Source organism: Colossoma macropomum, unplaced genomic scaffold, assembly GCF_904425465.1.
Source record: "Colossoma macropomum unplaced genomic scaffold, Colossoma_macropomum, whole genome shotgun sequence".
NCBI classification, from domain to species: Eukaryota; Metazoa; Chordata; class Actinopteri; order Characiformes; family Serrasalmidae; genus Colossoma; species Colossoma macropomum.
In genome coordinates, this window is record NW_023496020.1 from 1413220 (window position 1) to 1426338 (window position 13119).

The following is a 13119-nucleotide window of genomic DNA, read 5'->3' on the forward strand; positions in this document are numbered from 1 at the left end:
TTACCAAACGATGCTGAGAGCGAATGTTACAGCAGTAGTGTTAGCACCATGCTAATTTGGCTTTGATTACTTGTTCCAGTGCTAAAACTAAAAAAGCACTTCATACACCAAACATGTCTTGGCATACTGACGACATTTTGGGGTAAATTAGATTTTTCCCCATGTAAACTATCACTATAATGATCCTAAGGGTATTTTTCTTCTTGCCCTTTCTACATAAACACACCTCTGCCAATCAACCACGTCCTGACCACACCCCCTCCAGACAAGACAGGCAGGCTGTCTTTTCCAAGGTGATTTACATATTCAAATGAGAATTATATATTCAAATAAGGGGGAAATTGTGTAAATTTGATTTTGCGCTCAAGGTTGCAGCTGCAGAGAGCAAAAGGTCACAGTGTCGACACCCACACACACGAATCTACATCACAAATTACATGCTGTCTCACACATTTTCAGCAGCTAAGGCCTTATACACACACATATACATATACATACATACATACATACATACATATATACATATATATATATATATATGCACATATTACTGCTGTCAGAAGAAAACCTCATATCTCCATTTTTGTCGTTTTTCAGTTTTTTATATAATTCGAGAATGCCTGTTGGCCTTTACATTGTGGGTAATTTTCATGATGAATGGACTAAATTAAATGGCCCAAAATGGCTTGGAAAAAAGTCTGGTTCCTTTGACTTACATTGAAAGTAAAGTAGGTTTTTTCCTTTTGTTTCTACACTCACTGTCCACTCACTATCAGCTCCACTGACCGTACAGTTTCACTTTGTAGTTCTACAGTTACAGACTGTAGTCCATCTGTTTCTCTGCATACTTTGTTACCCTGTTCTTCAGTGGTCAGGTCCCCCACAGGACCCCCACAGAGCAGGTATTTTTTGGGTGGTGGGTCATTCTCAGCACTGCAGTGACACTGACGTGGTGGTGGTGGTGTGTTAGTGTGTGTTGTGCTGGTGCGAGTGGATCAGACACAGCAGTGCTGCTGGAGTTTTTAAACACTGTGTCCACTCACTGTCCACTCCTACCTTGTCAGTCCACCTTGTAGATGTAAAGTCAGAGGTGATAGCTCATCTGCTGCTGCACAGTTTATGTTGGTCATCCTTCATTGTTCATATATGCTAGCCTGATTTTATATTATGCAAGGTTTTTAGGCATCTTTGTTTTTTGTTTTTCACACACTTACTAACGGAGTGAAAATTAAGTTTAATAGCTACATCACTAAACTCTAAAACATACACACTGTAAGCAATGCAAGAAAATCAATAAAAAACGTAATAAATGTAAATATTAGACATATATCAGACATACATGTATGATCCATATATTATGCATGTGTCCAGTATCTGGTACGTACATATACACTCACTGCTGGACTGAGAACCAAAAACATCCAGCCAGCAGTGTCCTGTGACCCCTGATGAAGGACTAGAGGATGACCAACACAAACTGTGCAGCAGCAGATGAGCTATCAACTCTGACTTTACATCTACAAGGTGGTCCAACAAGGTAGGAGTGTCTAATAGAGTGGACAGTGAGTGGAAACAGTGGTTAACATACATATGAATGAAGAGTTCTCCATACATACAGACATTATCATCATCATTATTATTCTTATATTAACTCGTTTTTACTCGGTGGGAGGGTGCAAACATTTGTTACAACTGTATACCAGTCTTAAAGGCACAGTAACAAAAACCAGCCTGTGTAATTCTGAGGGATAAAGAAAGGTCGGAAACAGTCATGTAGAAATGAACTATAAAATAAAATATAAGAAAAATGCAGGATGTGGGCCCTTTAAAAAATGAAACATAGAGGTTTAGTAAAAAAGCAATCAGGAGCATTTCTGTACCGAAAACGCACAAAAACAAACACGCGCACACTTTCGAGTGAGTCTGGGCTCTTTGGCTACTGAGTGCAGACTGAAACAGGATCCTCCATATAGAGAGCGCTTCTGATGCTCTCTGAGTGAATTATGCAACCCGGCATTACTGCTTATGGATCTGTGATTGGATGGGGGGATTCTGGGAAAAAAAGATTTTCTGGAATTCACACACACACATACACACCCTGTGGGGCTTCATCTTATCAGGCAGGACGCAGGAGAATCCCTAACACACACACACACACACACACACACACACACACACACACACACACACACACACATACACTCTGTCTGGGCTTCAGACGGCGGTCGATGGGCACTGCGGACCCCGGAGGCTCTCTGATCTCGTTAGCAAACACAATCCCATTTCACAATGCTGCTAAGGGTGTGGCTTCGTCGCCAACGGCAACCACAGTGCCAGCTCATTGGCTGGGCATGAGGTGATTGGGTAATCACGTTAGACCGCAGGACGAGGCGGCTGGAGATCCGGACTAATCAGTGCCTTACATTAAAGCAGAACTTCAGACCACCTACAGAGGCTAATGGCGGTAATGATGAACGGAGGTCAATAGATTAAAGTTAGCATCACACTAAAGAAAGAGAGAGATTTGGTTCTTGAAACATTCTCTCTTTGCCCTTTTCTCTCTTTATTTCCTCTTTCTCTTTCTATCTCCTTTCTATATATCTCTCTCTCCTTTTCTCTCTCTCTGTCTCTCTCTCTCACCCTCTTCTCTTCTCTCTCTGTCCCTCTGTTCCTTTTTTATCTCTGTTTCTTCTTTCTTTCTTGTTCTTCTTTCTCTCTTTCTCTCTCTCATTTCCTCTCCATACTTCTCTTTACCCCTCTTCTTTACTTCTCTCTCTCCTCTCTCTTTCTCACTTCCCTCTGTATTCCGCTCTTTCTCGTGTTTACACCCCCTCTATGCCCCTTTCTCTTATTTCTACCATTTTCTTTCTATCGTTTTCTATATCTCTCTCTCCTTTCTTGCTCTCTTTTCTCTTCTTCTTTCTCTGTCCCTCTGTTCCTCTTTATCTCTGTCTCTCCTTTTTCTATCTCTACTTTCTCTCTTGCAGTCCTTTCTCTCTTTCTCATTTCCCTCTCTCTTCCTTCTCTCAATGCCTCTTCTCTCTCTCTCTCCCCCCTCATGGTCATCCTGCTCTCTGAGTTTTAATCCGTTGCTCTGTGTTCGGCTCGTTCTCCCTGGAGATTAATTAGCTGATAATCAGACTGAACAAGTGTTCTGCCACACCGCCGCTAATTAACATCACGCTCTGCACTCGTCTGCTGCTGCCTTTGTTCTTCACGCTCTCTAAAACATTTTGTGTCATACAGCTGTGTGTGTGTATGTTTGTGTGTGTGTGTGTGTGTGTTGCAGTCACACTCAGTAATGATAAACAAAAATGAAGCTGTTTATTTGCTTGACCAGCAAAAATATTTTGGACAATAACGTCAGAATTCCCATCTCTTGCTGTCTTTCCCATGCACGTGTGTCTATCACAATACCTACATTTAGAGTCAGTTATTCATTCAACCTAATGAGAAACTGTAGAACAGACTCAGTTTATATCACAATACCTACATTTAGAGTCAGTTATTCATTCAACCTAATGAGAAACTGTAGAACAGACTCAGTTTATATCACAATACCTACATTTAGAGTCAGTTATTCATTCAACCTAATGAGAAACTGTAGAACAGACTCAGTTTATATCACAATACCTACATTTAGAGTCAGTAAACTGTAGAAAAGACATATTGTTTGTGTGTGATGTTACTGTTTTGTTCACATTTTGTGTATTTTATGTACACACCGCATGTGTGTGAATGTGTGCAGTGTCTGTGTGTGTGTTTGTGTCTACCTGAGTGCACCATTACGATGACGTGTGTGTGTGTGTGTGGATGCTAACTCCATCTATAATGTATGCTGCGGGCTGTGGCTGATTCACTGTGTTTGTCACAGATGACAAAACTGCAGTAAATTATACATAAACTGCTTTTCCCCAAACTAAATACACACGCTGTCCTCATCCCACAACCCGCTGTTACCTGTATACATGGACTTAACTACATTAGCATAACTAAAAACAGTAGCAACAGCCTGAAATTAGTTTTTGTTTATAGATAACATTGTGTGCTACCATGTCAGAAGTCTACTAGGCATTACTGAACAACTTTGCATGGTTTGACACGACTGTGTGATGATTGAGACTTGCAGTTAGCACCATGCTAATTGGTAAGGTATAAGTTTACATTAGCTACATTAGCTTTGTAGCTCCAGTGCTAAAGCAAACATTAGACCCCGAACAAGTGCTGGCTGATGAACACATGGAAATGTGTACAACAGCTCTGTAGCTGATTTGCTAATGCTAAAGCTAGGCTACAGACACAATTCAGGCTTCATGGCTGCCGCTACTGTCATTAGCAATGGTCCATAAAGTGTCAGGCACCACATAATCAGGTCCACTAGAGATTACTTCACTACTGACATTCCATAATGGTTTATGCTGGGCTAGTGCTGGTTTAGCTGGTCAACCACAACATACCACAACATATGCTGGTTTTGCCGGTGATTAGCTATGCTGGCCTATGCTGGTCTATGCTAGTTTTTCTAGCAGCATTGATGGGAAATTGTTACAACTTTTCAAAATTTCTGCTTCTGGTCAAGATGTAATGTCATTCAGAGTGGTATAGTGTGAAATGCTCCATTCAAGAGTTAGAACTATTCACTCTGCTGAAAAAACAGGCATTCCACTGTGGTCTAAGCTGGTCTGGTGCTGGTTTATTTGGTTTAAAAGCAAACCAGCATGCAACACAAAACATATGCTGTTTTTTGCTGGGGACCAGGCAGGAATATGCTAATTTTTCTAGCATGACAAAGTAGTGGTGATAGGAACCAGACATCCACCTCTAAAAGCTCCCTCAGAAATAGTTATTGCATGAAATGTTCATGAATATGTCTGTTGTCTGAGATATTGTCAAAATAGGCAGTTTTGAGAAGATTTTGGGCATGAAATACATGCAGGCAAAACAGTCCTCAAATAAAACATATTATTTTAGATTTTCCACTATTGTCCCATCATCAACATTCCATATGAAACGCAAAACACACGTGTAGGTTCACTGGTGGTTTTGGATAGTAAGTAAAATGTCTATAATTGTGTTGTAGTCATGGCGACCCCTGGTTCCTATTACCACCATTACCACTGATCGTTTTTGGAGTAAGTTTGAAAAATCAGTGGACTTCTGCTCTAATTTGACCCTGTTTGAGGTGAGTGTGTCCTGGTTTAGGCATACAGTGTGCACCATGCTAACTGATGATGCTAATAAGCCTCTATTGCTTCCAGGACAAACAGGTGTCATTGTCTGTGCGGGGGAAGAAAAAACTTCAACAAAAAAGCTTTCATTTGACATTCTGAACTCTCTACACCAAAAAGCCCTGTAGCTCCTTAGCTAACGCTAACACTAGGCTCTGTTCTGATCCATAACAATCACCTAAACTAGCGTCTGAATGGAGAGATGAGGAAAACAACGGCGTCTCTCTGCGCAGCAGAAATCCTGTAAGCCTCGGGGCACGAAAAGCTCAAAGCCGCTCCTGCTGCAGAATGGGGTTGAAATTGCTCGGCTGGTCGGGTAGATTAGCGGTGGGGAGGATGATGAAAAGCTGCAGACGGAGGTGAGGAAGGTGGCAGTCGAGTGTGATTAGAGCAGCGAGGAGCAGGGTGGCTTTCTGAAGGTCGCGGAGGTCATGCAGCCGCAAGGACGGCTAACAAAGTCACGCAGCCTGCTGAGACTGAGAGTGAGAGCCTGTGTGTGCATAATAGACTTCTGCAAGAGTTTAAGGCCTGTGTTTCTTTTTAAAGGGCCCATATAACTTTTTTTAGTTTTACTTTTTTCCTCCAACTGAGGTCTACTTAGAACATTTGTATTGATTTTGTGCCAAAATCAGTTGCAGTTCCTTTCTTTACATGACTTAGAATTGAACAGGCTGCTTGTATTACTGTGCCTTTAAGACTGATATATTGCTGCTGAACAAAACCTCGTATCTCCAAACAGGTAACTTTACATGAGAAGGAAGAACATTCTTAAGTTTTAATGGAAGTAAATGGAGAATATTTTTCAAAGTAATTTTGGACCATTTCTGTAAATGATCTGTTCTGGTTGGCTGTGCTAAGCAGTCCAGGCTGAAACACTTCTTATAACTTTAGTGTGAGTGTGCAGCGGTTATTTGCTGTAGGTGGATACATGAAAATGATTTATGTTCTTGTGACATCACAAAAACAGGTTATTCAAAACAGGCCGTTTTTGCAGCTTCATTTGTACATATGGACTAAGTATGTTTCAAAGCTTCATCAATGTTTATATACTACATGCAAACTCAAAAAAGTAAGAGAAATGACATTTTCTGTAATATGGGCCCTTTAAACACATCATTAAAGGGATCTTTGCATGGTTCTAAATAGAACCTTTTTGAAAAGGGTTCTATATAGCACTAAAAATGGTTCTTCTATTGCATACAAGCTTAACCATAACTTTTTGAAAAAAGGTATTACATATAACCATCTACAGTACATTCTCCATCAATCCCATTCACCCTTTCACAATGCAAAGAACCCTTTAATCATGCAAACGGTTCGTTGAGAGTTCATTATTCTATATAGATCCACTGTCTTGACTGAAAAATCCTTGTGGAACCATATTTTTAAGAATTTATGTTTTAAAAATGGCTTCAGCACCAAAAAGCGTTCTTCTATAGTAACGATGTCAAGCTTGTTACAATACAAGAACCCTTTTTGGTGCTATATAGAACAATTTTCAAAAAAAAGTTCTATATACAACGATATACAACACATTCTCCATCAGTCTGAAGAACCATTTCACCATGCAAAGAACAATTTAAGCAAGCAAATGGATCTATATAGAACCAAATATAACCATCCCCTTTACTAAAGAACCCTTGAAAAACATCTTTTTTGAGAGTTCAGGATGAAAGTAAGCATGTTTACAGCAGATGTACACATTTAAAAAAAAGATGGTTCTTCAAGGGTTCTTTAGTAAAGAAAATGAACATCTAAAGAAGCCTTTGCATGATTACAGGGTTCTTTGCATTAGGAAAGGATTCTTCAGATTGATGGAAAATGTGCTGTATGTGGTTCTATACAGAACCTTTTTGAAAAGGGTTCTATATAGCACCCAAAAGGGCTCCTCTACTGTTACAAGCTTGACATTGTAGCTATAGAAGAGCACTTCTTGGTGCTATATAGAACCATTTCAAAAAGGTTCTATATAGAACCATCTACAGCACGTTTTTAAGAACACTATCATGAAGGAAAGAACCCTTTAATCATGCAAATGGTGCTTTACATGTTCATTTTTATTTACTACAGAACCTTTGAAGAACCATGTTTTTTATGAGTGTAGTGATGATTTTTATTTTGGCCAAAGTTTCCCTTTAAGTAAACCAAATGGACTAGATTATGTGGTTCTAACAACGCGGTTCCTGATGCTGTGTAACTATATGTTTATTAACACAGAACAAGAGCTGACTAAACATGTGCAGTGAGTGTTAATGAGCTCCTGCTGGTTCTCCTGCAGAGTTTCACTGCAGCTCTAATCAGATCCACCTGATTCCTCCATTTAAAAGCTCCTGAAGGTTCTTCAGCTCAGTCAGGTGAGATACAGTAGAACTGAGGAAAGAATTAAAAACTGATCAGAGTAAAACTCTGTTATCAACACCGAGATTGAAGACGGCTTCACCCATAGAACAGCACTGCAACACATAAATTAGTGTTTTTGATGTAAACGATGATTTTGATGTGATTCAGAGTGGTTTGGTGTGAAATGGTTCAGATTTCTTTACAGTGGTGGTGATAGGAACCAGGGGTCGCCATGACTACAACACAGATATAGACATTTTATTTACTATCCAAAACCACCAGTGAACCTACACGAGTCTTCTGAGTTTATATGGATTGTTGATGATGGGAGAATAGTGGAAAATCTGAAATAATCAGTTTTCTTTGGGGCTATTTTGCCTCACAGTGCCCTGCATATTATGTATCCCTCCACCATGAATGAATTTTAAGGCCAAAATCTTTTCAAAACTCATAAAACAGTGTCTCAGACATCAGGCAGTGCATTCATAACCATTTTATGTAATACCTTTCTGTGAGGGAGCTTTTAGAGGTGGTTGTCTAGTTCCTATCACCACCACTGTGAACAGTTCTGACTCTGTAAGTTTCTCTAGAACAGAGCGTTTCACACCAAACCACTCTGAACGACTCTGTTTATGTCTTACATGCAGAAGTTTTGAAGAATTGGTGGAATCCCCTTTAACAGCAAATTGAATCAAAATTTCTGACAATTAAACGGTTTGAATGTAAACAGAGTCGTTCAGAGTGGTGTGGTGTGAAATGCTCTGTTCTAGAGAAACTTACCGAGTCAGAATTGTTCACAGTGGTGGTGTTAGGAACTAGACGTCACCTCTAAAAACTCCCTCACAGAAATTTATTCCACAAAATGGTTATGAATACACTGCTTGACTGAGACACTGTTTTATGATAGTTTTATGATAAATTTGATTTTAATCTATTCATGGTAGGAGGATATGGGGGAATTTTCAAAAATTCGGTTGAATTCCCCTTTAGTACTTATAAGGTACCTTAGAACATCTAATATTGTGAATATAGAGTAAAAAAGCAGATTACACTGTCTTTTTTTAGTTAAGTGAAGGCAGTTACCAAATGGGGTCCTTTTATTTTTGCAGGGGGCCCATACGGTCCTGGTGATGCCTCTGTTAGTCGCATTTGTTCACAAGGAGATGCAAACTGCGAATGCTTAGCGCGACTGCAGCTTCTGTCCGGACAGATTTGAGCTCTAAGCAGGTCGACTGAGTTACTCCGGAGCGTCCAGTGGAGCGGAAGAACGAGAGCAAAAAGCGAGAAAATTCTCTTTTTCTCACGGGTTCACTAATGTAGACCTTAATGTGGTCTCGGCTGAATTATTCAGAATATTTTTCGTGCCTCTAAATGTGTAACTGTGTGTCTGTTTCTGCAGCTGTTTTACAGCAGCAACAAGCAACTTCAGTAGCACTTACACTGACTAACACACACCGCTGTACAGAGAGAGAGAGAGAAGAAAAGAAGGAAAGAGAGGGAGAGATAGAGAGAGAAAGAGAAGGAAAGAGGGAGGGGGAGAGAGAGACAGAGAGAGAGAGAGAGAGAGAAAGAAAAAATGGAAAGCTGGAAAGAGAAAGGGAGTGAAGAAAATAGAGATAGAGAGAGAGACAGATTAAAAGAAGGAAAGAGGGAGAGAAGAAAAGAGGGAAAGAGAGAGTGGAGAAAAGGGAAAGTGAGAGAGTGAAAAAAAGAAAGGAGAGAGGGAGAGAAAGAGAGGGAGAGATACAGAGAGAAATAAAGAGAGAAGTAAAGAGGGAGAGAGAGAGGCAGAAAGACGGACAAGGACAAAGAGACAGACAGACAGACAGACAGACAGACAGATAGATAGATAGATAGATAGATAGATAGATAGATAGGATAGAGGGAAGACGGAGAGGGATACAGAGAGGAGAGAGAGATAAAGAGCAGAGAGAGTAGTGTTGTATCTCTCTAGTTTAACTCCTTCTACGTTTTAAGCTTTTTCCTTCAAACATTTAACACACTCACTCACACACACACACTCACACACACACACACACACTCACTCACGCACTCACTCACACACACACACACACAGTGAGAGTTTGGCTGTAGTGTTTCAGAAGCTGACTGATGCAGCAGCTTAACAAAGAACTGCAGTAATTACTCAGAGAGAGAGAGAGAGAGAGAGGAAATGAAGAAAGAGAAATGTATAAGAGGGAAATAGAAGAAGAAGAAGGATAGAGAGGAAAGAGAAAGAGGAAGTGAGAGAAATCAAGAGAAATGTGAAGAGAAGATGAGAAAGATAAAAGATAGAGAGAAGGAGAGAGGGATAGAGAGGGATGTAGAGAGTGGTAGACATAGAGTTTCTGGTTAATCAGGCAGCTCTTCTGTCAGTGTGATTAGGATGGTGGAATTACTCTCCACAGGTGGATCAATACAGCTGATTGACAGAATCTGTAAAGCTGTTTCCGTCTGATGACTCTTCCATGCAGATCATGTTTGTTTGCAGTAACTGCTGAACACTGCACCAGCACTCCTGTGTCAGCTAAACCCTTCTGCAGGTCTTTGCTGTCATGTGGGGGTTTTGCTTTGTCTTCCTGTCCAGCGTGTGAGCAGCTCTATCTAAGAGTTCCAGATCTTTCCTCGACCTCCACAGCCCCCCTTAACAGCCATTTCATATAGTGGAAATTAAGCTCTTTGATATCTTTCATCGCCTTCATCTGCTTTCTAGCTTCAGATCTTCATCCAGCTGCTCAGAGGAGTGCACATTTGTTGACTGTTAGCACAAGTTTTGAAAAGTCACAGAATTTATTACGATCTGGAATGACAAGTCTTAACATAGTGAGTCAATGAAGGCCTAATGAGTTAATTAAGTGAGACTTTACAACTGGAACTTTTTTCTTTACATTTTAACATTTACATGTAACTACATTTGCAAAAATGTAATTGTTATAAAATAGTTTGCTGCAGAGGTGTGTTTAACAGAATATGTAAGTTAGCCAGGGGTGTGCAAACTTGCTCACAAATAGCAACTATGCTCACAAATACACAAAAAATAAATAAATAAATAAAAACATTTACAGTCTTCTTAAAGCAAAGTTGTCATATCACTGAAGTGTTAGCCTTTGTGGAGTAGATGCTCTTAGCTTCACCACCTCAGGCTGGTAGTTACTGTGCGATGGGTAAGGCCAGCTAGCAGGCAGTCAGCAATGCTTAAACTTGGAGAAAACTGAGCAAAACTCTCCTCAAAAAGGAACAGGTAATGATGATGATGATGATGATGATGATGATGATTTTGATGAAGAATGCTGTCCATGATCTGGGGCCAGAATCATGAAAGTGCCTAAAGAAAGAAAATCTTCTTAAATGTGTGTTTTTTCTTAACTTCATTCTTAAGAAAGAAGTTATGAGAAATTACTCTTTAAATAACATCTTAAGAACTCTCTTATTTTATCATCTCATAGTGAATAAATTAACTGTCAAATATGAGTATTTCACCAACTGTAAGTTTCCCTTTAGGTTTTTTTTGCAACCAAAAGTTATATACTGTTATGCACCTTTTCCTTTCATTTGCTCCTTCCCCATTCCTCCATTCTTCTAGAAATTGCTATTTCCTTTCCATAAACTGATTTGACTCCAGTTATTTTGTTTAAGTTTATTTAATGATATACTATACTACATGATATACTACCCTCAATATGCTGGTTAACAGTGAACTGTCTCATGCTGGTTGTAGTCTGTTATGAGTAGGTAACACAAAATAACTTTAATTTCTCATCTAATCACTAATATAGCCAACAATGGAGCCTGTAGCCTAAACTGAGCAGCTACTGGAGCTGGACTAAAGCATGCTGGTTTAGCCAGCAACATTACAAGCAATCAAAACAAAAAATGAAATATAAGGTTTGCATTTTACAATCGTAATGTGTTAATTGCGCTCATAAACTCTTAGCTAACTGCATTTACACCACAAAGATGTCATATGTTAGCCTATAGCATGTGTGCTGCATACCTGAACATCTCAAGAAGTCAAAGTTAATGTTACTCTGGTTCTCTGGGTAGCGTATGCCAGTATGTACAGAGATAAACCAAGCGGGCTGTTAAATCTATGGCTGAGCCACAGCTGTTCTGAGGTCAGCTGAGAATCAGTCACAGCTCATTGGATAGTTACATTGCTTTTTTCCACACTGAATCTCATGAAACCCTTCTGAAACTTCTTTGGAGCTCGGTGTCCTAACACTAGTCGCGAACATCACATGCACTGATTACTGAAGCAACTGCAGATAGCAGCAGTTGCTAAGCGTTTTTTGGAGGGTTGAAGAAAATAACCCGGAGCTTGGCAGATTTTGACTGGTCATAATACAATGACAGCGCTCACAGACAGCAAATCAAATTTCATACAATAAAAAATGACGCATTATAAATATTCTAGGTAGGTCTGTGATGCTGTGGCTGCACCCCTGAGTAAACAACTGTATTGTCATAATGGCGCCGTTTCTATGTTTAATCTCATGAATGGAGAAAAGTGACAAAAAAATCCTTGAAACTACAAGGTCCAGACCTCAGCGTCCTCATAGCTAGTTACGGCCATGCTTAAATGTTTTCTTAATCTTACGACAGACTCACACTCGTCTCAGGCAGTAAGAGTCGACCAGGTCAGTGTCTAAATTTATCACGGAAGGTGTCTCTCATCCTCATCCGGCACCCCTTAACATAATTTCTAAGGAGATTTTTTTTTCCTGTGGGCTGTTTCTTACAACATCAGCTCTAGTTCTTGTTTGCTATTTTTTTTAAACGCTTGGTTTGATGTTTTTCCTTTGTTTTGCTCCTCTGAGAGATTAAACTAAATAACGGAAATAACAGTTAATACAAATTCAGAATGTAAGTTTTAAGGGGTTCCTGAAATTTTAACCAGTGTGTGCATGACGTGAATGGTGGCATCATGCAAAACGATTTAGCTATAATTTTTTTAACAATTTACATCCAACAGCACATGTCAAGACCTGCAAAAGACAAAAATATACACTTACAACTGACACAGTAAACCGCTGATGCGCACCCTGACTTCTCTTCTCTCTTTCTGGACAAACGTTATGCGTATGAGTTGAGTGACGTCCAATCAGATTGTTGATGTGTGTAGCGCTAAACAATTGTGTCACATCCACACTCGAATGAGCTCTGAGCGGGGCATATAATGATTAATAATAATAAAAACAGAATGGATTCAAAGTGCAGTAAATTATTATGTTTTTCGATGTTTAAAAACAACATTAGCCACTTCTGGGGCTCAGAACTGGCCTACAGTTCTGCACACACCTCCTCTCTTTGCACCTCAAGGTGCATGTGCTTTAGTGACATGCTCTCAAGTGCCCAGCAGGGGGTGATAGAGGCAATTCGGCTTGCTTTAATAAAAATACAGCATTAACGTAAACAGTGCAGCTACTGCATGTTTTTAAAATATATAAATAAAATAAATATAAATATATAAAATAAATAAATATAAAATACAAACTCCACTCTAAAACAAGTATATTACATACATACATACATACATCATCTAAACCGCTTA